The sequence below is a fragment of the Armigeres subalbatus genome, chromosome 3 (assembly GCF_024139115.2).
Source record: "Armigeres subalbatus isolate Guangzhou_Male chromosome 3, GZ_Asu_2, whole genome shotgun sequence".
Lineage (NCBI taxonomy): Eukaryota > Metazoa > Arthropoda > Insecta > Diptera > Culicidae > Armigeres > Armigeres subalbatus.
This window is the reverse complement of record NC_085141.1, coordinates 164,930,599-164,954,186: the sequence shown is the minus strand read 5'-3', so window position 1 is coordinate 164,954,186 and position 23,588 is coordinate 164,930,599. Positions and strand designations below refer to the sequence as shown.

Sequence of the window (23,588 nt, the reverse complement as noted above, 5' to 3'; positions counted from 1 at the left end):
GGGTAATAAAATGGATATTGGTGTTAAATTCACTCGGTACGAAGCGAACAAAGCAAAACAAAGGTGCGGCCCGTGGGCCGCACTGTTTATTTCTTTGATCAAGTCGTACGGAGTGATTTTAACACCAATATTCGTTTTAATATTTTCAGCTGATAGATATACTTGAAAACTTTCGTCCAAGTACTAACTTGTAAGGAGATAGCTCATTTTCATTGAGTGGCAAGTATTGAGGGAAAAACGCTCAAAATGGCGAGCACCACTGCTTTAGATATTTCTACAGCGGATTTTGTTCTTAGTTGAAGGCCTTTTCAACTTAGATGCTCTTAGATTTAGTTTAGGTTCAGTGAGCTTTGTAACTGCTTATAATACTAATAAGTGAAAGGATTCCATTTCCAACGACTGAGGGTTGCCGAAGCCTAAGACTCTCAACAGCCATAAATTATAGTCTAGCATCCCAGACCGCATCGTGCTTTCGTGCTGTGCGGTTCTTTCTCTCTTTGCGGAAGGAAGTTTTTAATACTACCCGAAGCTATTTTAATTTCAACGATGCTTCTTAGCGCTATTTGTACCCACTGATCCCGTTACGATCTTTGCAAGGACCCGTGCCTTCGTTTTACGTTGGACCCGTTTGTGGAAGTAAAATTCCGACAAGCGGTGGTAATCCTGCAGGGACACCGTTCTGGGAAAAAAACCTCTTAGAAGGTCACGTCTCCACGCTCAGCAATGAGTATTAACAAAAACAAGAGGAAGGGGGAGTCTCTGAATTCTCCACTTCCTTCAAAGAAACAAGGTTTCAAGACCGTCCTGCCCAAGCGCGGAAAAAATAGAAGGAAGCTGGAGAATTCAGATATTCCTTCTAACTCTAATATCGGAAATAATTCTTCTCCAATCGAACTGAGCAATCAGTTCGATTTGATTGATGATGAAATTGAGCAAATCGAATCGACCTCTAGCCCAGGTGATTCGATTCATGCGAAAAAGCAAAGGATTCCGCCAATTGTGGTATCTGTTGCCGAGTTTTCTGGCTTCCGGGATGAGATTTTGAGTAACCTTCAGGGGATCAAGGTTTCATTTCAGATTGCTAGGAAGGGTGACTGCCGCGTTTTGCCGGGATCCTTTGACGATCGCAAACGTCTTCTTCACTATTTAACTGAGAAGCGCCATAAATTCTTCACATACGACGACAAAACTGAGCGATTGTTCAAAGTCGTCTTGAAAGGTCTCCCCAGTGATGACAAATCACTGGATGAGATTAAAATTGAAATTTCTCAATTACTTGGATTTTCGCCAGTCCAAGTAATTAAGATGAAAAGAAATCCCATTCTGGAACTTCCCAGAGGGGCATTTCTCGAGAATATTATGTGGTTCGTTTTAACAAGAGTGCACAAACTAAGATGAAAAGTTTGGAAAAGGCCTGTATTATGTCACATGTCCGTGGTACGTGGGAACATTTCCGCAGGGCTGGGGAAACTTCCAAAACCCTACCCAGTGCCGTAAGTGCCAAAAGTGGGGTCATGGAACCAAACATTGTCACATGGATGCTAAATGCATGATTTGTGGTGGAACCTCTCACGCCAAGGACGCATGTCCTGTGAGAGAAGATTCCAATAAATTTAAGTGCGCAAACTGTGGGGGCAATCATAAATCCAATTTCTGGGAATGCCCTTCACGCAAAAAAGTTTTGAATTCCCGTGCAAAATTGATGACGGGAAATTCCAATCGGATCCCAGATTCGACGGGTAGAAATTTTTCAAACGCTCAAATTTCGAAACCGGTTACCGGTCGAGCAATTCATACCCACCACAATTCACAAACAAATTTTGCCGCTCGTCAACGGGTAGCAAGCACTTCAGTAAATTCCAATTTTTCGAATGTACCTACGTATGCAAACATCGCTGCTGGTAGACCAAATTTCTCTTCTCAAAATGAGGTTTATACCCATGTCCCAACGGAAAATAACGGTCATGTTGCCGATTCAGGTAGCATGACTGCTTCCGATTTTGATTTTTAACTGAACAATTGCATCACATGATTGATGCAATGTTCAAAGCAAATACCATTCCTGAAGCTGTTCAGGTTGGTATAAAGTACACACAAAAATTGTTATCGGACTCCGTTTCAATGGATCCAAATAATTGTGTGAAAGTTCTAAATTGGAATGCCCGCTCTCTAAAGGGTAAGGAAGATGAATTATTCAACTTCCTTTCAGTTCATAATGTGCATATTGCCATTATAACTGAAACGTATTTAAAACCAGGACTCTCCATTAAAAGAGATCCAAACTATTTTATCTACAGAAATGATCGTCTTGACAGCGCCTGTGGTGGGGTCGCCATTGTCATTAATAGACGTATCAAACATAAATTATTTTCTTCGTTTGAAACCAAAGTTTTTGAAACCTTGGGAGTTTCTGTTGAAACAAATTTTGGACAATTTTCCTTCATTGCAGCCTACTTGCCTTTTCAATGCAATGGGCAGCAAAAGAATTTGTTGAAAGCTGATCTTCAAATTCTGACTCGCAACAAATCAAAATTCTTCGTAATTGGTGACTTCAATGCCAAACACCGTTCATGGAATAATGCTCAAAGCAATTCCAATGGTAAAATTTTATTTGAAGATTGTTCTGCGGGATATTATACTATTCAATATCCCAATGGACCAACTTGTTTTTCTTCCAGTCGAAATCCTTCTACAATTGATTTAGTTTTAACGGATTCAAGTCAGCTGTGTGGCCAATTGGTAACTCATGCTGACTTTGACTCTGATCACCTTCCTGTGACATTTGAAATCTCACAAGAAGCCATTTATAATCCAATCAGCTCTACTTTTAATTATCATAGAGCTGATTGGGATTCTATAAAACGTATATCGATAGGAATTTTGATGTTGATATTCCTCTCGATACCAAAAGTGATATTGATAATGCTCTCGTATCTTTGACAAATTTAATTGTTGAAGCCAGAGGCATTGCAATTCCTAAATGTGAAATTAAATTCAACTCCATTATTATTGACGACGATCTTCAGCTACTGATCCGTCTTAAAAATGTGAGAAGAAGGCAATACCAAAGAACTCGCGATCCCGCGTTGAAAGTTATTTGGCGAGATTTGCAAAATGAAATTAAAAAACGTTTCGCTATTCTGAGAAATACCAACTTTGAGAATAATGTCTCGAAGTTGGATCCCAGTTCGAAACCCTTTTGGAAATTAACAAAATTCTTAAAAACCTCAAAAGCCAATTCCAGCGCTTAAAGAGGGAAATAAAATTTTATTAACAAATGGCGAAAAGGCTCAAAAACTTGTTCAGCAGTTCGAGAGTGCCCATAATTTTAGTCTAGGTCTCACTAGTCCAATTGAGGATCAGGTTACACGGAGCTTCGAAGACATTCTCAATCAAGAGAATGTTTTTGACCCTTCGTTGGGAACCAATTTGGATGAAGTGAGATCTATTTCTAGAAAATTTAAAATATGAAAGCCCTGGGTGATGATGGTATTTTCTACATACTTATCAAAAAACTTCCTGAGAGCTCTTTATCCTTTTGGTTAATTTATTTAACAAATGTTTTCAATTGGCATACTTTCCAGATAAATGGAAAAACGCCAAAGTTGTTCCAATTTTGAAGCCGGACAAAATCCAGCTGAGGCTTCTAGTTATCGCCCAATCAGTTTGCTTTCTTCAATAAGCAAACTGTTTGAAAAGATTATTTTAAATAGAATGATGGTTCATATTAATGACAATTCTATTTTTGCTGATGAGCAATTTGGTTTTCGCCATGGGCATTCAACCACTCATCAGTTATTAAGAGTTACGAACTTAATTCGGCTCAACAAATCTGAAGGATATTCGACTGGAGTTGCTCTTCTTGATATAGAGAAAGCATTTGACAGTGTTTGGCATGAAGGTTTGATTGTAAAATTGATGAATTTTAATTTTCCTCTGTACATCATTAAACTGATCCAAAATTATTTATCAGATCGCTCGCTGCAGGTAAACTATCAGAATACTAAATCTGATAGATTACCTGTAAGGGCTGGTGTCCCCAAGGCAGCATACTGGGGCCCATATTGTATAACATTTTACTTCTGACTTACCTGATTTACCACCAGGGTGTCAAAAATCTTTGTTTGCAGATGACACGGGCCTTTCAGCCAAAGGGCGAAGCCTTCGTGTCATTTGTAGTAGATTGCAAAAAGTTTGGATATTTTCTCCACTTACTTGCAAAAATGGAAAATTTCCTGAATGCTTCCAAAACTCAGCTTATAATTTTCCCACATAAGCCGAGAGCTTCTTATTTGAAACCTTCTAGCAGACATATTGTCACTATGAATGGGGTTCTAATTAATTGGTCTAGCGAAGCTAAATATTTAGGACTTCTGCTAGATCAAAATTAACTTTAAAAATCACATTGAAGGCCTTCAAGCCAAATGTAACAAATATATTAAGTGCCTATATCCACTTATAAACAGAAAATCAAAACTTTGTCTTAAGAACAAACTTTTGATTTACAAACAAATTTTTAAACCTGCCATGTTGTATGCTGTGCCAATATGGGCTAGTTGCTGCAATACCAGAAAGAAGGCACTCCAGAGGATTCAAAATAAAATTTTGAAAATGATTCTGAAGTTGCCTCCGTGGTATAGTACCAATGAACTTCATAGAATTTCTAATATTGAGACATTGCAACAAATGTCCAACAAAATAATTTCCAATTTTAGACAAAAATCGTTGCAATCTTCTATTGCAACGATTAACTCCTTGTACCCTTAGTATAAAATAGGTTAAGTTTAGTTTAAGTTGAACACATTGTAATTCCTACATGGTTCAATTCAACCAGAGGAAAAATTCTAACTGCCAGAGGCAATTGAAATGTATTAATAATAACTAAAAGCGTAACATAGCAAATAAGGATGATAGTGTTAAGAAAACACGGAACACCTAGTCTAAGAGATGAATGCATGTATTAGATAATTAGCAAATAAAATTAGTAAAAAAAAAAAAACTAAAATGAAATAAAAAAAAATAGTCTAGCATCTCTAGTAACGTCACATTTGCATACGCGCTTTCCTGAGTCATGAATGCCGCCCGCTTGTGTTTCGCAGTTTTGCTATAGAGTGGTAAAGATGAAAAACTGTTCAAAGTGGAGCGACGGTAAAATTGCATGTAAGAAACCTAATATCGAACGGAACTATTGACATCAGAAGATGGTAAGGAGTGAATAGTATGAACCAAATCATCACACATTCGATTCGACTAAAGTGAAGTTGAATAGGTTTCTAACTGATAATACAATAGAGGTAATAAACTATAGAGGACGATTGTCGCTGCGGTTCCCTTTGTTATCGTCCCAAACATGTTGGGTACCTATCTGTCAAAACGTTCTGATTTTTCCTTTGTTGACATTTAGTGCCGTATCCTCGCCAGCAAAAGATGTTTCGCCAGTGACGACAGCGACAAGCGTCCTCTATAGTTTATTACCTCTATTGATAATACAGATTCCGTATCGGAAAGATGCAACATGCCCAAATCTGGACCTCATTGAATAGGTTTCTAACTGATAATACAGATTCAGTATCGGAAAGATGCAACATGCCCAAATCTGGACCTCATTACCCTACTTCTCTTATATCCTTTACTCTGAACCTGAAGCATTTATAATTGCTCGTCTCAACTCCATAGTTTGGATATTCCACTCTCCTTGTCGGCCATTCCACCTTTAAAAATTATAATTGCATTCGATATGCTCTGTCAAACCACCATCATTCATATATCCCAAATAAAATAGTTTCGCCTGCCACAATTAACTGTATCCAGTTCGCAGCAATCAGTCCATAAAGCTTGGAATAAAGATGCATCTGAAATAAATGAACAATTTAAAGAAAACCAAAACATTTAAATGAAAATGCACAAACAAGTCAGATCTAGAAACAGATAGAAAATTTTCTGACGTGTCAATTGTTTAGCAAGTTTCCAAGGTTACTAGGATTGCACTATAAAATTTGTACAAGGCAAGTGTCAAAAAAACACCATAGTATATCAGTGGCTATAATAAAAAGCTGGATACCTCGATATAACGTAACTAATTTTTCACTCTTCAAATCGTTGTATCTCCAAAACCACTGGTCCTGCAATAAAAATGTGCTTCTTGCTTTTGTAAAGTGATATTTGATCGTGCAAGTGGAATGCATAAAATGGATTCAAAATCTAAGGAAGAATTAAGTATGAACGTTGTCCCAATTGAAAGTTTTAAAGGTGTAAAGTTGCCTTCAAACGGTGATGTGCTTGGTCGGATGCGTTTTATAATGAAAAATCAACACTTGAGTATAAAACCAGCTACTAAAACTGTAGTAACTGAACATCAAATTTTTTGGGAGAAATATAGAATTCCCCTAATGCAACACTACAATGCTGTTGTTAAAAGCTCCTAAAATTATTTAACAAAATGCGATCAATTATCGAAAAATCTTCTCACGCGGGAGATAAACAGAAAGAGCAAGAGTCTAGTTTCATTAATAATTTGGATCGATTGTTTGACATTGCTCGAAGATAAGCATATCTGGAAACCATTTGTTCGTGTATGCTGCAAGTATGAGCAAAGGTGGAAAACCACTCCCATGAAACGGCTGTCATCCACGAACAACTCGCCTGAAGCCAAAAACATGGTGCTGCAACATGGTGCTGGATGTAAACATTGCCGGTTAAGCAATAAACACACGAAGTCAGAACAGTCGGATGCGCAAGCGGCGTAAGCGGCATGTGTTGTATTGTTAAATTATATTCAACGAGATGAGATGTATTGCATTGTTGCGTGATTTTCGACGTTAATTATTGGCGCTTTGATTTGCACGAAGAAGAAGGTTCAAGCAGAAAGATGATATTTAAAAAAAATTCGCACGGGAAAACATACATAGGACATTTTAGAAACTCTTCTCTTAAATTCTGGAGGCAATTTAATTAAAAACGGTAAACAGTACGGGGTTGGACTTTTCTTATACTGTGTATTAAGTATGATATCACAGAATAAAAATTGGAATTGAAATATTGTGTTTATTGTGCAGTAGAAAACAAGTCTTAGTCCCCGTACTACTTACCGTTTTTAATTAAATTGCTTCTAGAATTTTAAAAAAGAGTTTCAAAAATTTCTTCGTATGTTTCCTGTGAGAATATGTTTGATTATCATCTTTCTGCTTCTTCTTTCTCATGCAATATCAAAGCGCCAATCTACATCTACAACGGCGAAAAGCCGTTTTCCACACCCCCCTGAAATGAGATGTAGTTCTTGAAGCCGTCTACCGATTGGGTGGCGCTAGTGTTTCTTTTCCTATTTTAAGCTCCGTTCATACCGCTGTGCGAGCATTGGCGATTGGCGCTTTGATATTGCATGAGAAAGAAGAAGCAGAAAGATGATAATCAAACATATTCTCACAGGAAACATACGAAGAAATTTTTGAAACTCTTTTTTAAAATTCTAGAAGCAATTTAATTAAAAACGGTAAGTAGTACGGGCATTGACGAATACATAGACCGAAATGTCCGATACAAAGCCATCAGAAAATCGGGCACCATGTCTTCTTCTTCATTTTGAAGAAAATACCCCTCGTGGGTGACGAATTACATAAATATTTTACGAGCGCTGACTTACCCCTCTTGACGTTTTGACAGTTTGTCTGTTTGTTTTTCTCCCTCGCCTTGCGACGTCGTTTCGGTTTTGCATCGTGCATAAATATTAATCCAAGACAACATTTTCAAAACGACTTATCTGCTTTTGTAAACTGATGTCAAACTCAATGACAGCTGCATTGCGCTGCACATTTAGATGCACTTTTATTGCATCTGACGTCGATTGACAACCGTTTGACGTCTAGAATGCGTTGCAGTTATCGAACGGCATTCGTTAACTGAAAAGTAAACATTTTGTAGTTATCGAACGGCTACTGTATCTGATTCGTCAAATCGTCGTTTGAATCTTTGTTTACAAAAGCAGATAAGTCGTTTTGAAAATTTTGTCTTGAATCCGTATCGAAAACATGACATGAGCGTGAGTTCGACCGTTTTGGTGCCATCAAAAAGATCGAATATAACAAAGGGGACACCCAGGCCTGCCAGGCCTACATTCTGTACGATTCTATTGATGCTGCTACGGCTGCTGTGAAGGAAATGCGTGGATTCCTGTTGCACCGGATCGTCGTTTCCGTTTCGATTTTGCTGATAACGGAACAACACCATCGTTCTCGAAGAGCAGTGGAGGTTTTGAGGAAGGCGGTGCGTATCGTCGCGGCCCCGACTACGAATATCCGGAAGGCGGTGCACGAGGCGGTACGAGGAAAATTCATCGTATGGCTATGGTGGAAGACCGTTCCGTGGCCGTGGAGGATTCCGCGGATGTGGTGGTTTCCGTGGCGGTTTTCATCGTGATGGCCCCACCGCACCACGGGGACAATGATGAATGGCGTCGATCAGGAGCCGATGGCGAATATGATTCACGCCGTCGTTCTGGATCACGTGAACCAGGAATCGATAGATCTCGCTCCCGTTCACCGAGGCGACGCAGTCCGGCTGATTTTGATTCGTCTTCTTGTAGGAATGGCATGTTATCGAATGCAGGAACGTTACCAGAAGTGGCACGGAAATCTACCACAGTCTGGCAAGGGGCGCTGATTTTGAAGAGTTCACTATTCCCCGCCAAGTTGCACCTAACGGATGGAGACAACGAATTAGTGGACAGCCTGATGAAGGACGAGGAAGGTAAACACCACCTTCGTATTATTCAGCGACTACGCCTCGATCAACCAAAGTTGGAAGATGTGCAGAAGCGCATATCGACGTCATCGTCGCACGCAATCTTCCTCGGCCTGCCGGGATCGACGTCATCGGTAGCATCGTCGGATGATGCCAGCGTTCAGACGCGTCCACTGCGTAATCTCGTGTCCTACCTGAAGCAGAAAGAAGCGGCCGGCGTTATATCCTTACTCAATAAAGAAACGGAAGCAACCGTTGTGCTCTACTCATTCCCGCCATGCGATTTTTCTACAGAATTGTTGAAACGAACATGTCACAACCTCACCGAGGAGGGAATGAAGGAAGACCATCTGGTAATCGTGGTGGTCCGAGGAGGAACAATCCTCTGAAGAGCCTTCTTTCTGGTATTGCAGCAACTAGTCCATATTGGCACAGCATACAACATGGCTGGTCTAAAAATTTGTTCTTAAGACAAAGTTTTGATTTTCTGTTTATAAGTGGATATAGACACTTAATATATTTGTTGCATTTTATTCTGATATGTTGCCAACACTGTAACAATCACCTTATGTATGTAACCGGTAGTTTCGTCATTCTCATACAGTTCGTTCTAGAGTTAAGATCAGAGAATAAAGTTACTGTTTTAACACGCGGATCCTGTTTTATTTCGATATATAAAACATGGTGTCAGAAGTTGTCGTGGACTTCTAAATATGGTTTTTCGTTGTCATCGGTGATATCACGGTAAAGTGTGAGGAAGTGTTTTTTTACGCGAGCAAAAATATCGTGTCGGGAAAAGTCGCGTATCGTCGGCGGCCATATTGTTTTTTCTTCGATCGTGAAGTGAAATCGAAGTTTCCGGATTCTCATCGAAATGGATCCAGAACAGTTCCAGAAATTTCTGGACTACCAGACGAAGATGCTCACACATTTATTCAGTGAGTTGAGCACTTCTCAGAACAGAGCAGCTCCATTGCAATCGCTTGGAGCAAACGTCGCCGTACCTCAGCCGTCGCCATTGTTGCTGGAGGGTGACATGGAGCAAAATTTTGAATTTTTTGTAAAAAGCTGGAAAGACTACTGTAAAGCTGTCGGAATGGACCGATGGCCAGGCGTGGACAATTCCCAGAAGGTAAGTTTCCTTCTGTCGGTAATTGGCGAGCCAGCACGCAAGAAGTATTTCAACTTTGAGTTGACGACAACCAACCAAACCGACAACCGACAGTTGAGCTGGCACTGAAGACTATTAAGGATAAGGTTACAACAAAAACAAACATCATCGTCGACCGCCTAGATTTCTTCTCTGCGTCTCAACTCAATCTTCTGAAGAAACAATCGACGAATATGTCACTCGTTTGAAAATACTGGCCAAAACTGCTAAATTGGGAACGTTGTAAACGGAGTTAGTTACATATAAAATTGTAACTGCAAACAAGTGCCCGCACCTCCGAACAAAGATGCTTACTATCACTGACATAGATCTGACAAAAGCAGTTGATATGTGTCGAGCGGAGGAAATTGCAGCGAAACGATCTGTAGAACTGTCGATTGCTGTAGGATCCGATATTAAGAAGGTTATCAAGAAGAAGCAGAAAGATCCCTTTTGCAAGTTTTGTGGCGACCATCATGAGTTTTCAAAGGGTTCATGTCCAGCGCTCGGAAAGCGATGCCACCGTTGCAAGGGAAAGAATCATTTCGAAAAGGTTTGCAAACAAGGCCGCAAACAGTTTTCAAGAAAGCTATCACGGCGAGTAAAAGAAATTAAGGATAAAAGTGATTCCGAAGAATCGTCATCACACAACGATGCATCGTCCGAAGAAAGTGAAAGTGAATACGAAATAGGGAAGATCTTTGACAACACAGACAAGGGAGGAAATGTATTAGCAAAGTTGGACTTGAAGTTCTCCAATGAATGGAAATCTGTGAAGTGTGAATTGGACACAGGGCTAATACCAGTTTGATTGGGTATAGATGTTTAGCTAAGCTATGTGATAAAGTGAATCCCAACATGCATTCGTCAAAACTTCGTCTACAAAGCTTTGGGGGTAATCCGATAGAGGTACTAGGAGAAGTGAAGATTCCGTGCCGGAGGAAAGGTCAAAAATACTTGCTTGTGCTTCAAGTGGTAGATGGCGACCATTGCCCGCTACTCTCAGCTAAAGTGTCCCGGATCTTAGGTTTTGTGAAATTCTGCAAGACTGTATCTTTCGAACCATCTAAGTCATCAGAGTCTTCGCAAAAGCTTCTAAACGTTTATCGAGTCAAAGCACAACAGATATTGGAATGCCATGATGAAATTTTCGTCGGTTACGGAAAATTCCCAGGGACTGTTTCTCTTGAAGTCGACCAATCTGTCACACCGTCGATTCAACCTCCTCGTAGAGTGCCTATCGCAATGCGAGAAAAGCTAAGAAAGGAATTGGAAGCATTGGAGAAAGAAGGATTGATTGTCAAGGAAGCCAAGCATACAGAATGGGTAAGCAACATAGTTATCGTTCAGCGTGGTGGTCCGGAATCACAAGCAATAAGAATATGTTTAGATCCAATCCCCCTTAACAAGGCGTTGAAGAGGCCAAATCTCCAGTTTATCACCCTAGACGAAATTCTCCCTGAGCTAGGACGTGCTAAGGTCTTCTCGACCGTCGATGCCAAGAAAGGGTTCTGGCACGTTGTTCTAGACGAGTCCAGCAGCAAACTTACGACTTTTTGGACGCCTTTCGGTCGTTATCGCTGGACCCGTTTACCATTCGGAATAGCACCGGCGCCAGAAATTTTCCAAATGCGTTTGCAAGAGGTCATCGAAGGACTCAAGGGTGTCGAGTGTATTGCCGATGATGTATTGATCTTTGGAGTTGGTGACAACATAGAAGAAGCATTACAAGATCATAATCGATGTTTGGAACAGCTTTTGATTCGGCTAAAACAGCACAACGTGAAGTTAAATAGGTCAAAGTTGAAACTGTGTCAAACGTCTGTTAAATTCTATGGCCATGTTTTAACTGATCAAGGCATACAACCCGACGAAAGCAAAGTAGCAACAATCCGTGGTTTTCCAACACCAACCAATCGAAAAGAAGTACACCGTTTTGTTGGAATGGTGAATTACCTCAGCCGTTTTCTAAAAAATCTCAGTGCTAATTTGACAAATCTTCGGAAGCTGATAGCAGAAACAACACCCTGGCAGTGGACTTCAGTCGAAGAAGAGGAATTCAACCAAGTAAAGAGATTAGTAGCTGACACAGGTACACTTCGATACTACAATGCCAATCAACCTTTGATAATCGAGTGCGATGCTAGCTGTTTCGGATTGGGCGTCGTTGTCTTTCAACCGGATGGCATTATTGGATACGCTTCGAGAACACTAACGCCGACAGAACACAATTACGCTCAAATAGAGAAGGAGCTATTAGCGATTCTCTTCGCATGTGTTCGATTTGACCAGCTCATTGTTGGAAACCAGAAGACCATTGTCAAAACAGATCACAAACCACTTGTTAGTCTGTTTCAAAAGCCACTTCTATCAGCACCACGTCGACTTCAGCACATGCTTCTAAATTTGCAAAGGTATCGATTGCGTATTGATTTTGTAACAGGAAAAGACAACGTAGTAGCGGATGCTCTGTCCCGAGCCCCACTGGACGAGAAGCTTCCTGGTGACAAGTTCAAAAAGTTGAACATCTTCAGTGTCGTCTAAGACGAATTAAGTACTGTCCATTTAATTCCACTAGTTAATTTTCGTTATCTTTGCAGATACGTATTTCGACCACAACTGTGTGGTCGTCTTCAGTGTCTTGTACTTGACTCGACTTGAAGAAAACAATCGCAACTTACACTATTTATACTACGCTAGGTACCTAATCTAATCTTATTTGCCTACTTTATTTACCTATACTGTAAATTACTTTATTGTTTAGGTAGAAACTTGAAGAGCCAAGAGCTGCCATTTCCCTGATCCTTATTCAACAGCGCTGTTTGTACCTGTCGGTGGATTTCCAAACTCTCAGCTACATCGAGTTTCCATGGGGAAGAGACATTTCTTAAGATTTTAATATTTGATGCCGTAATTGGGTGATTTTCCTTATACACATGCTCTGCTACCTTAGATCTAAATTCGTAATGTAATCCCTTATCGTTTTCTTTTTTTTTTTTTTTTTTTTTTTTTTTTTAACTAATTTTATTTGCTAATTATCTATTACATGCATTCATCTCTTAGACTAGGTGTTCCGTGTTTTCTTAACACTATCATCCTTATTTGCTATGTTACGCTTTTAGTTATTATTAATACATTTCAATTGCCTCTGGCAGTTAGGATATTTCCTCTGGTTGAATTGAACCATGTAGGAATTACAATGTTTTCAACTTAACCCTTAAAGGCGCAAAGCGATTTTTTTTAGAAATAGTCGAACATATTTTTAACGTAAACTATCATTAAAATTATTAACATTAAACGTATTTTCGGTTTGTTGTTTTAAAACAACATTGCGCATTTAAGGGTTAAACTAAACTTAACCTAATTTATACTAAGAGTACAAGGAGCTAATCGTTGCAATAGAAGATTGCAACGATTTTTGTCTGAAATTGGAAATTATTTGGTTGGACATTTGTTGCAATGTCTCAATATTAGAAATTCTATGAAGTTCATTGGTACTATACCACGGAGGCAACTTCAGAATCATTTTCAAAATTTTATTTTGAATCCTCTGGAGTGCCTTCTTTCTGGTATTGCAGCAACTAGCCCATATTGGCACAGCATACAACATGGCAGGTCTAAAATTTGTTTGTAAATCAAAAGTTTGTTCTTAAGACAAAGTTTTGATTTTCTGTTTATAAGTGGATATAGGCACTTAATATATTTGTTACATTTGGCTTGAAGGCCTTCAATGTGATTTTTAAAGTTAATTTTGATCTAGCAGAAGTCCTAAATATTTAGCTTCGCTAGACCAATTAATTGGAACCCCATTCATAGTGACAATATGTCTGCTAGAAGGTTTCAAATAAGAAGCTCTCGGCTTATGTGGGAAAATTATAAGCTGAGTTTTGGAAGCATTCTGGGGAAATTTTCCATTTTTGCAAGTAAGTGGAGAAAATATCCAAACTTTTTGCAATCTACTACAAATGACACGAAGGCTACGCCCTTTGGCTGAGAGACCTGTGTCATCTGCAAACAAAGATTTTGACACCCTGGTGGTAAATCAGGTAAGTCAGAAGTAAAATGTTATACAAAATGGGCCCCAGTATGCTGCCTTGGGGACACTAGCCCTTACAGGTAATCTATCAGATTTAGAATTCTGATAGTTTACCTGCAGTGAGCCATCTGATAAATAATTTTGGATCAGTTTAATGATGTACAGAGGAAAATTAAAATTCATCAATTTAACAATCAAACCTTCATGCCAAACACTGTCAAATGCTTTCTCTATATCAAGAAGAGCAACTCCAGTCGAATATCCTTCAGATTTGTTGAGCCGAATTAAGTTCGTAACTCTTAATAACTGATGAGTGGTTGAATGCCCGTGGCGAAAACCAAATTGCTCATCAGCAAAATAGAATTGTCATTAATATGAACCATCATTCTATTTAAAATAATCTTTTCAAACAGTTTGCTTATTGAAGAAAGCAAACTGATTGGGCGATAACTAGAAGCCTCAGCTGGATTTTTGTCCGGCTTCAAAATTGGAACAACTTTGGCGTTTTTCCATTTATCTGGAAAGTATGCCAATTGAAAACATTTGTTAAATAAATTAACCAAAAAGGATAAAGAGCTCTCAGGAAGTTTTTTGATAAGTATGTAGAAAATACCATCATCACCCGGGGCTTTCATATTTTTAAATTTTCTAGTGATAGATCTCACTTCATCCAAATTAGTTCCCAACGAAGGGTCAAAAACATTCTCTTGATTGAGAATGTCTTCGAAGCTCCGTGTAACCTGATCCTCAATTGGACTAGTGAGACCTAGACTAAAATTATGGGCACTCTCGAACTGCTGAGCAAGTTTTTGAGCCTTTTCGCCATTTGTTAATAAAATTTTATTTCCCTCTTTAAGCGCTGGAATTGGCTTTTGAGGTTTTTTAAGAAATAATTTCCAGAAAGGGTTCGAACTGGGATCCAACTTCGAGACATTATTCTCAAAATTGGTATTTCTCAGAATAGCGAAACGTTTTTAATTTCATTTTGCAAATCTCGCCAAATAACTTTCAACGCGGGATCGCGAGTTCTTTGGTATTGCCTTCTTCTCACATTTTTAAGACGGATCAGTAGCTGAAGATCGTCGTCAATAATAATGGAGTTGAATTTAACTTCACATTTCGGAATTGCAATGCCTCTGGCTTCGACAATTAAATTTGTCAAAGATACGAGAGCATTATCAATATCACTTTTGGTATCGAGAGGAATATCAACATCAAAATTCCTATCGATATACGTTTTATATAAATCCCAATCAGCTCTATGATAATTAAAAGTAGAGCTGATTGGATTATAAATGGCTTCTTGTGAGATTTCAAATGTCACAGGAAGGTGATCAGAGTCAAAGTCAGCATGAGTTACCAATTGGCCACACAGCTGACTTGAATCCGTTAAAACTAAATCAATTGTAGAAGGATTTCGACTGGAAGAAAACAAGTTGGTCCATTGGGATATTGAATAGTATAATATCCCGCAGAACAATCTTCAAATAAAATTTTACCATTGGAATTGCTTTGAGCATTATTCCATGAACGGTGTTTGGCATTGAAGTCACCAATTACGAAGAATTTTGATTTGTTGCGAGTCAGAATTTGAAGATCAGCTTTCAACAAATTCTTTTGCTGCCCATTGCATTGAAAAGGCAAGTAGGCTGCAATGAAGGAAAATTGTCCAAAATTTGTTTCAACAGAAACTCCCAAGGTTTCAAAAACTTTGGTTTCAAACGAAGAAAATAATTTATGTTTGATACGTCTATTAATGACAATGGCGACCCCACCACAGGCGCTGTCAAGACGATCATTTCTGTAGATAAAATAGTTTGGATCTCTTTTAATGGAGAGTCCTGGTTTTAAATACGTTTCAGTTATAATGGCAATATGCACATTATGAACTGAAAGGAAGTTGAATAATTCATCTTCCTTACCCTTTAGAGAGCGGGCATTCCAATTTAGAACTTTCACACAATTATTTGGATCCATTGAAACGGAGTCCGATAACAATTTTTGTGTGTACTTTATACCAACCTGAACAGCTTCAGGAATGGTATTTGCTTTGAACATTGCATCAATCATGTGATGCAATTGTTCAGTTAAAAAATCAAAATCGGAAGCAGTCATGCTACCTGAATCGGCAACATGACCGTTATTTTCCGTTGGGACATGGGTATAAACCTCATTTTGAGAAGAGAAATTTTGTCTACCAGCAGCGATGTTTGCATACGTAGGTACAAAATTGGAATTTACTGAAGTGCTTGCTACCCGTTGACGAGCGGCAAAATTTGTTTGTGAATTGTGGTGGGTATGAATTGCTCGACCGGTAACTGGTTTCGAAATTTGAGCGTTTGAAAAATTTCTACCCGTCGAATCTGGGATCCGATTGGAATTTCCCGTCATCAATTTTGCACGGGAATTCAAAACTTTTGCGTGAAGGGCATTCCCAGAAATTGGATTTATGATTGCCCCACAATTTGCACATTTAAATTTATTGGAATCTTCTCTCACGGGACATGCGTCCTTGGCGTGAGAGGTTCCACCACAAATCATGCATTTAGCATCCATGTGACAATGTTTGGTTCCATGACCCCACTTTTGGCACTTACGGCACTGGGTGGGGTTTTGAAATTTCCCCAGGCCTGCGGAAATGTTCCCAAGTAACACGGACATGGGACATAATACAGGCCTTTTCCAAACTTTTTCATATTGTTTAGTTCACTTTTGTTAAAATGAACTAAATAAAATTCTTGAGAAATGCCCTCTGGGAAGTAGAATGGGATTTCTTTTTCATCTTAATTACTTGGACTGGTGAAAATCCAAGTAATTGAGAAATTTCAATTTTAATCTCATCCAGTGATTTGTCATCACTGGGAGACCTTTCAAGACGACTTTGAACAATCGCTCAGTTTTGTCGTCGTATGTGAAGAATTTATGGCGCTTCTCAGTTAAATAGTGAAGAAGACGTTTGCGATCGTCAAAGCGATCCCGGCAAAACGCTGCAGTCACCCTTCCTAGCAATCTGAAATGAAACCTTGATCCCCGAATGGTTGCTCAAGATTTCATTCCGAAAGCCAGAAAACTCGGCAACAGATACCACAATTGGCGGAATCCTTTGCTTCTTCGCATGAATCGAATCACCTGGGCTAAAGGTAGATTCGATTTGCTCAATTTCATCATTAATCAAATCGAACTGATTGCTCAGTTCGATAGGAGAAGAAACAATGTCAACATTAGATTTAGAAGGAATATCTGAAGTCTCCAGCTTCCTTCTATTTTTCCGCGCTTGGGCAAGACGGTCTTGAAACCTTGTTTCTTTGAAGGAAGTGGAGAATTCAGAGACTCCCCCTTCCTCTTGTTTTTGTTAATACTCATTGCTGAGCGTGGAGACGTGACCTTCTAAGAGGTTTTTTCCCAGAACGGTGTCCCTGCAGGATTACCACCGCTTGTCGGAATTTTACTTCCGCAAACGGGTCCAACGTAAAACGAAGGCACGGGTCCTTGCAAAGATCGTAACGGGATCAGTGGGTACAAATAGCGCTAAGAAGCACCGTTGAAATTAAAATAGCTTCGGGTAGTATTAAAAACTTCCTTCCGCAAAGAGAGAAAGAACCGCACAGCACGAAAGCACGATGCGGTCTGCTTTATCGTTTTCTCTTTTCGCCTTACTCACTTCCGCCATATGTTCCTTGAACCTTATATCTAATGATCTTTTTGTTTGGCCTACATAGATTTTTTCACATTGGGAACAACTTATCTTATAAACGCCTGCCTTAATCAACATTTCTACTTTATCCTTCGTTGAACCCAATAGAGACTTGAGTTGGTTGCTTCTACTGGAGAATACTAGATCGATGCCGAATTTCCTTAGTCGAGGGCGTAGCTGGTTGGTGATGTGTTTATCATATGGGACCGAAACTCTTTTCAGCGGCTCCTCTATCGGTGTCAGCGTTGTATGTCCATTTCGTCGTAGGGTCCTTTCCTTCTTGTTGATGATCGCTCGTATAGTCCTCTCCTAGTATCCGTTGATCTTCGCTGTTTCCAAGATGTATTGTAGTTCCTTCGTTTTTCCTTCTTCGCTCAGGGGTATCGTCTGCATCCTGTGGATCATGTGATGAAATGCTGCCATTTTATGTTGGTACGAATGGTTCGATGTATATGGGATGACTCTCATGGTGTTCGTGGGCTTCCTGTAGATTTCGAGGCTCAATGTTGTATTTGCTTGCTGATGACTAGTAGATCCAAGAAAGGTAGTTTACCTTCTTTTTCCTCTTCGAAGGTAAATTTGATGTCCTTATGCACGTTGTTTATCGCTTCCAAAATCCTGGGTAGATCCTTTCGGTTGATGATGCTGAAAATATCGTCGACGTATCTCCACCACTTCTGGGGTAGTATTCCTTGTTCTTGTAGGTTGTTCTCCAGATTCGCCATGAACAGTTCGCACAAAAACGGTGATAGTCTGTTTGTAGTAGTTGCCACGAAATGTGAAGTAGTTCTCCGTCATGTATAGCCTTGCCAGATTTAGGTACATCTTCACCTTTCCTCGCCATGTTGTTTCCGTCCTTTGTGTTAGCAGCCAATCCTCCAGAAGATTCAGAGCATCTTTCGCTGGAACGCTAGGGAACAATGCCGCTACGTCGAATGATACCATTATGTCCTCTTCTTCGATGTGTCCTGATTCCAACAGCTTCTGGGCGAACTCCTGGGTGTTGATGACTGACCTGCTGGGGAATGGTTTCGGCATACTTTGGAACTCCTTTACCAACCATTTGGCTATGTTTTGGGTAGGGAACCCACTGATGAAACTATCTCTCGCATCTCCTTGCCGGGTTTATGGATTTTTGGTAGTCCTTAATCCTAGGTAGAACCGGGTTTACTGTCTTCACTCGGGCTTCTCCGATGATCGCCTTACACTCCTTTATTGTTTTGTCCGTGAGTCGTATTAATCCTGGTAGCGGATCCACTCTCAAATGTCTATAAGGTCCTCCGTTGGTTTTCGTCGTCATCTGTTCGTCGTAGTCCTCTTTATCCATTACCACTACTGCGTTTCCCTTTACCGCCTTTACGTAGGTTACCGGGTTTTCCTTAAGCTCCTTTAGAATCCTCCTTTCGTCATGGTTCGTTGTCCCGTGCCGTCCTTCTTTGATGGCGTCTGCCACGATGTTCCTCGCTGTATTTTGATCCTGTTGCTCGATGTTTCGGGAAATCGCTGTCTCCATGTCCACGATGATCTGTTCCACGTCTGATTTCTGTGTGATCGCATACCCCAGTCCCTTGTTGAGGTGAGCTAGTTGTTCCTCCGTAAACTGCTGTGTCGAACGGTTCACGACGAATCCTTCGATGATCTGTACGGTGGGTTTGTCAGTACGGATTTCCTCTGCTGATTTCACTCGCAATTTGTTCAGTTTTTCCTGTGCAGTCTCCGCTTCCGGTCTGATTCACATTCTTCTGCCCTCTTTACCTTCTTCAAAAACAGGTCGAATGATTCCGGGTTATACTTCGCTAACTTCAAATGCATATTGTAGCACTCCAAAGTCACTCGTTCTAATTTAGCGTAATGCCTCTTTATCGATGTCTTCATGAACTCGGACTCTGCTTTCTTATTAATACTTTTTGGTACATGAGATCCCATCTTAATCTTATGGCTGACGGGTGTCAGCTTCTCTTTTAGGCACTTCTTAAGGAAGGCCACGTCCTTATTAATACTAGCGATTGTTCTCCTCAAATTGAGAAAAGTATTTCGCTCATGCCGCTCGGACAGAATGGACAGTACTTAATTCGTCTTAGACGGTTTAATACATTCCACTAAAAGAGCTTAATATATTTTTCTGATCTTCAGTGTTTTGAAGGAAGTTGAGGATCTTCAGCTTAGCAAGTTTTTGTGCGTGTCGGATAGCCGGCTGGAAGAAATTAAAGAAGAAACCTCAAAGGATCACTCATTGCAACTAATTGTTAGTTATACGCAGCAAGGTTGGCCTTCAACACCCAACCAAGTACCTGATACAGTTAAAATATATTACAATTATCGCAATGAAATTTCTACGCAAGATGGTTTGGTATTCCGCGGAGATCGTATCATCGTTCCGCACTCTCTTCGTCGAAAGCTGGTAGATAGCTGCCACGTGAGCCATAATGGGATTGACTCTACATTAAAGTTGGCCAGAGCCAATTTGTTCTGGCCAGGAATGTCTTCGCAGATCACCGACGTTATTAAACAATGCCCAATATGTGCAAAATACGCAGCGTCGCAGCCAAATCCACCCATGATGAGCCACTGCATTCCAATTTACCCTTTTCAACTGATTTCAATGGATGTGTTCCAGGCTGATTACCGTGGTTCATCGCGTAAGTTTTAGTCACGGTGGACCACTATTCAGATTTTTGAAGTGGACGAATTGCGGAACTTAACGCCTGAGGCTGTCATCGATGTGTGTAGAATCAATTTTGCTCGTCACGGAAAGCCTCAAAGAGTGATCACCGATAATGCAACTAATTTCGCAAACGTGAAAATGGTGAATTTTTCGCAAGAATGGGATTTTGAATTGGTTTCTTCAGCACCGTATCATCAGCAAGCCAATGGAAAATCTGAAGCTGCTGTGAAGATTTCGAAAAGATTGATCAAGAAGGCGGAGGAGGCAGGTACTGATTTCTGGTATGCGCTCCTACACTGGCGCAATATACCGAACAAAATAGGATCTAGTCCCGCTTCTCGTTTGTTCTCGCGTTCGACGCGTTCTGGAGTACCAACGACAGCAGCAAATTTAGTTCCACGAATAGTCGAGAATGTACCGTCTGCAATAGAAAAAATCGTAAGTACTACAAACATATTTACGATAAAAGTACACGTCGGCTTCCAGAACTACAAATTGGTTGCCCTGTATATGTTCAACTGCATCCGGAGACATCTAAGCTGTGGACTGCTGGAAATATCGTCGATCGTCTTAATGACCGGTCCTATCGGGTAAACGTCAATGGTGTAAACTATCGGAGGAGTCTAGTTCATTTGAAACCACGTAATGAACCAGATACGCAGCCTGTACACTATGCACCTGTTGTAATACGAGCTAATTCTCCACCGATTGTGCGCTCTGAGGAAATAAAAAATGGGAACTGTCAAAATGAGAAAATCGCAAACTCTTCGACTGCTTTGATTGAAGTACCAGCAGATTCGACGCTCACTTCACCGCGTAGGTGTACATCGCCTACTGTTAGCACTCGTGTACCTCAGCCACCTTTGAAGCGGATGGAAGCCAACGTATCATCTACTATTGATGCAAGACCCAGAAGACAAATTCGACTGCCAGATAGGCTCAAAGATTATGATGTCAAATTTGAATAATTTTTTTTAAAGTGAGGATGATGTTGCATTTTATTCTGATATGTTGCCAACACTGTAACAATCACCTTATGTATGTAACCGGTAGTTTCGTCATTCTCACACAGTTCGTTCTAGAGTTAAGATCAGACAATAAAGTTACTGTTTTAACACGCGGATCCTGTTTTATTTCGATATATAAAACAATATTTGTTACATTTGGCTTGAAGGCCTTCAATGTGATTTTTAAAAGTTAATTTTTGAAATATTTAGAATTCTGATAGTTTACCTGCAGTGAGCGATCTGATAAATAATTTTGGATCAATTTAATAGCTGGTTGGTTGTTTGCTCATTGTTTGTTGGTTGCTTCATTGTTTGTTGGTTGATTGATTGGTTGCTTGATTGGTTGGTTGGTTTATTGTTGGTTGGTAGAATTATTAATTGGTTGGTTGCTGCTTGATTTGTTAGTTGGTACAACTGTTGTACGGTTGGTTGCTTCACAGTTGGTTGGTTGCTTATTTGGTTGATTGGTTGTTTGACTGGTTGATTGATTGGTTGGTCGGCTGGTTAGTTGATTAGTTGTTTTGTTGGTTGCTTGAATGACTGATTGTTTGGTTGCTTGATTGGTTGATTGGTAGCTTGCTGGAATGGTTGATTAGTTAATTATTCAGTTGATTGATTGCTTGATTGGTTGGTTGATTAGTTGATTACTTGATTAGTTGGTTGGTTGATTGTTGGTCGGTTGCTTAATGGGTTGATTAGTTGTTTTGTTGATTGCTTGATTGGTAGATTAGTTGGTTGGTTGCTTGATTTGTTAGTTGGTAGAATGATTGATTGGTTGGTTGCTGCTTGATTTGTTAGTTGGTAGAACTGTTGAATGGTTGATAGTTGGTTGGTTGCTTGACTGGTTGATTGATTGTTGGTCGGCTGGTTAGTTGATTAGTTGTTTTGTTATTTGGTTGATTGGTTGGTTCTTTGATTGATAGGTTGCTTGACTGGTTGGTTGATTGGTTACTTGATTAGTTGGTCGACTAATTAGTTGATTAGTTGTTTTGTTGGTTGCTTGGATGGCTAATTGGTTGGTTGGTTGATTGGTAGCATGCTTGAATGGATGGTCGTTTGATTGATTAGTAATTTGGTTTATGGGTTACTGCTTGATTTGTTAGTTTGTAAAATGGTTGGTTGCTTAATTGGTTGATTCGCTGGTTGGTTGCTTGATTGATTGGTAGCTTGCATTAATTGTTGGTTGCTTGATTGTTGGTTGGTTGCTTAACTGGTTGATTGGTTGGTTACTTGATTGGTTAGTCGGCTGCTTAGTTGATTAATTGTTTTGTTGGTTGCTTGGTTGATTGGTTAATAAGTTGATTGGTAGCTTGCTTGAATGGTTGTTTGATTAGTTAGTTGATTGATTCGTTGGTTATTTGGTTGCTGCTTGATTTGTTAGTTGGAAGAATGGTTGATTGGTTGGTTTCTTTTTTGTTTATTGATTACTTGATTGGTTGGTAATTTGGTTGATTGGTTGCATGACTGATTAATTGATTGGTTGGTCGGCTCGTTAGTTTATATGTTGTTTTGTTGGTTGCTTGAATGGTTGATTAATTGGTTGGTTGGAATATTGCTTGGTTGATTGGTAGCTTGCTTGAATGGTGGGTTGTTTGATTGCTTGGTTGATTGGTAGTTTGCTTGAATGGTTGGTTAATTGATTGATTGCTGCTTGATTTGTTAGATGGTAGAATAATTGATTGGTTGGTTGATTGCTTGCTTGATTGGTTGGTCGGCTGGTTAGTTGACATGTTGTTTTGTTGGTTGCTTGGTTGGTTGATTAGTTGATTCGTTGCTAGATTGATTGGTAGCTTACTTGAATGGCTGATTGCTGGATTAGTTGGTTGGTTATTTGATTGATGGGTTGCTTTACCGTTTGATTGAATAGTTGGTCGGCTGGTTGGTTGATTAGTTGTTTTGTTGGTTTCTTGATTGGTTGATTAGTTGATTGATTGATTGATTAGTTGATTGATTGGTTGTTGCTTGATTTGTTAGTAGGTAGAATTGTTGATTAGTTAGTTCCTTGATAGTTGGTTGTTTGGTTGCTTCATTGTTTGTTGGTTGATTGATTGATTATTTAGTTGTTGGTTGCTTGATTGGTTGGTTGGTTGATTGTTGGTTGGTAGAATGATTAATTGGTTGGTTACTGCTTGATTTGTTAGTTGGTAGAACTGTTGAATGCTGAATGAACTGTAGAACTGTTGAATGCTTCATAGTTGGTTGGTTGCTTGATTGGTTGGTAATTTGGTTGATTGGTTGCTTGACTGGTTGATTGTTTGGTTGGTCGGCTGGTTAGTTGATACTGTTTTTTTGCTTAATTG

General features: G+C 39.7%; 2 protein-coding genes and 1 pseudogene across 2 annotated transcripts in view; 1 reads left to right on the top strand and 2 right to left on the bottom strand.

Annotated features, from left to right (window-relative positions):
* The window catches only part of LOC134227300 (uncharacterized), a 43,393-nt gene that overhangs the window by 9,691 nt on the left and 10,114 nt on the right, over nt 1-23,588 (bottom strand). The gene's annotated exons all lie outside the window — the stretch shown is intronic.
* The window catches only part of LOC134227299 (mucin-2-like), a 69,763-nt gene that overhangs the window by 36,337 nt on the left and 9,838 nt on the right, over nt 1-23,588 (bottom strand). The window lies entirely within an intron of this gene.
* LOC134222115 (RNA-binding protein spenito-like) lies at nt 11-9,160 on the top strand (annotated as a pseudogene).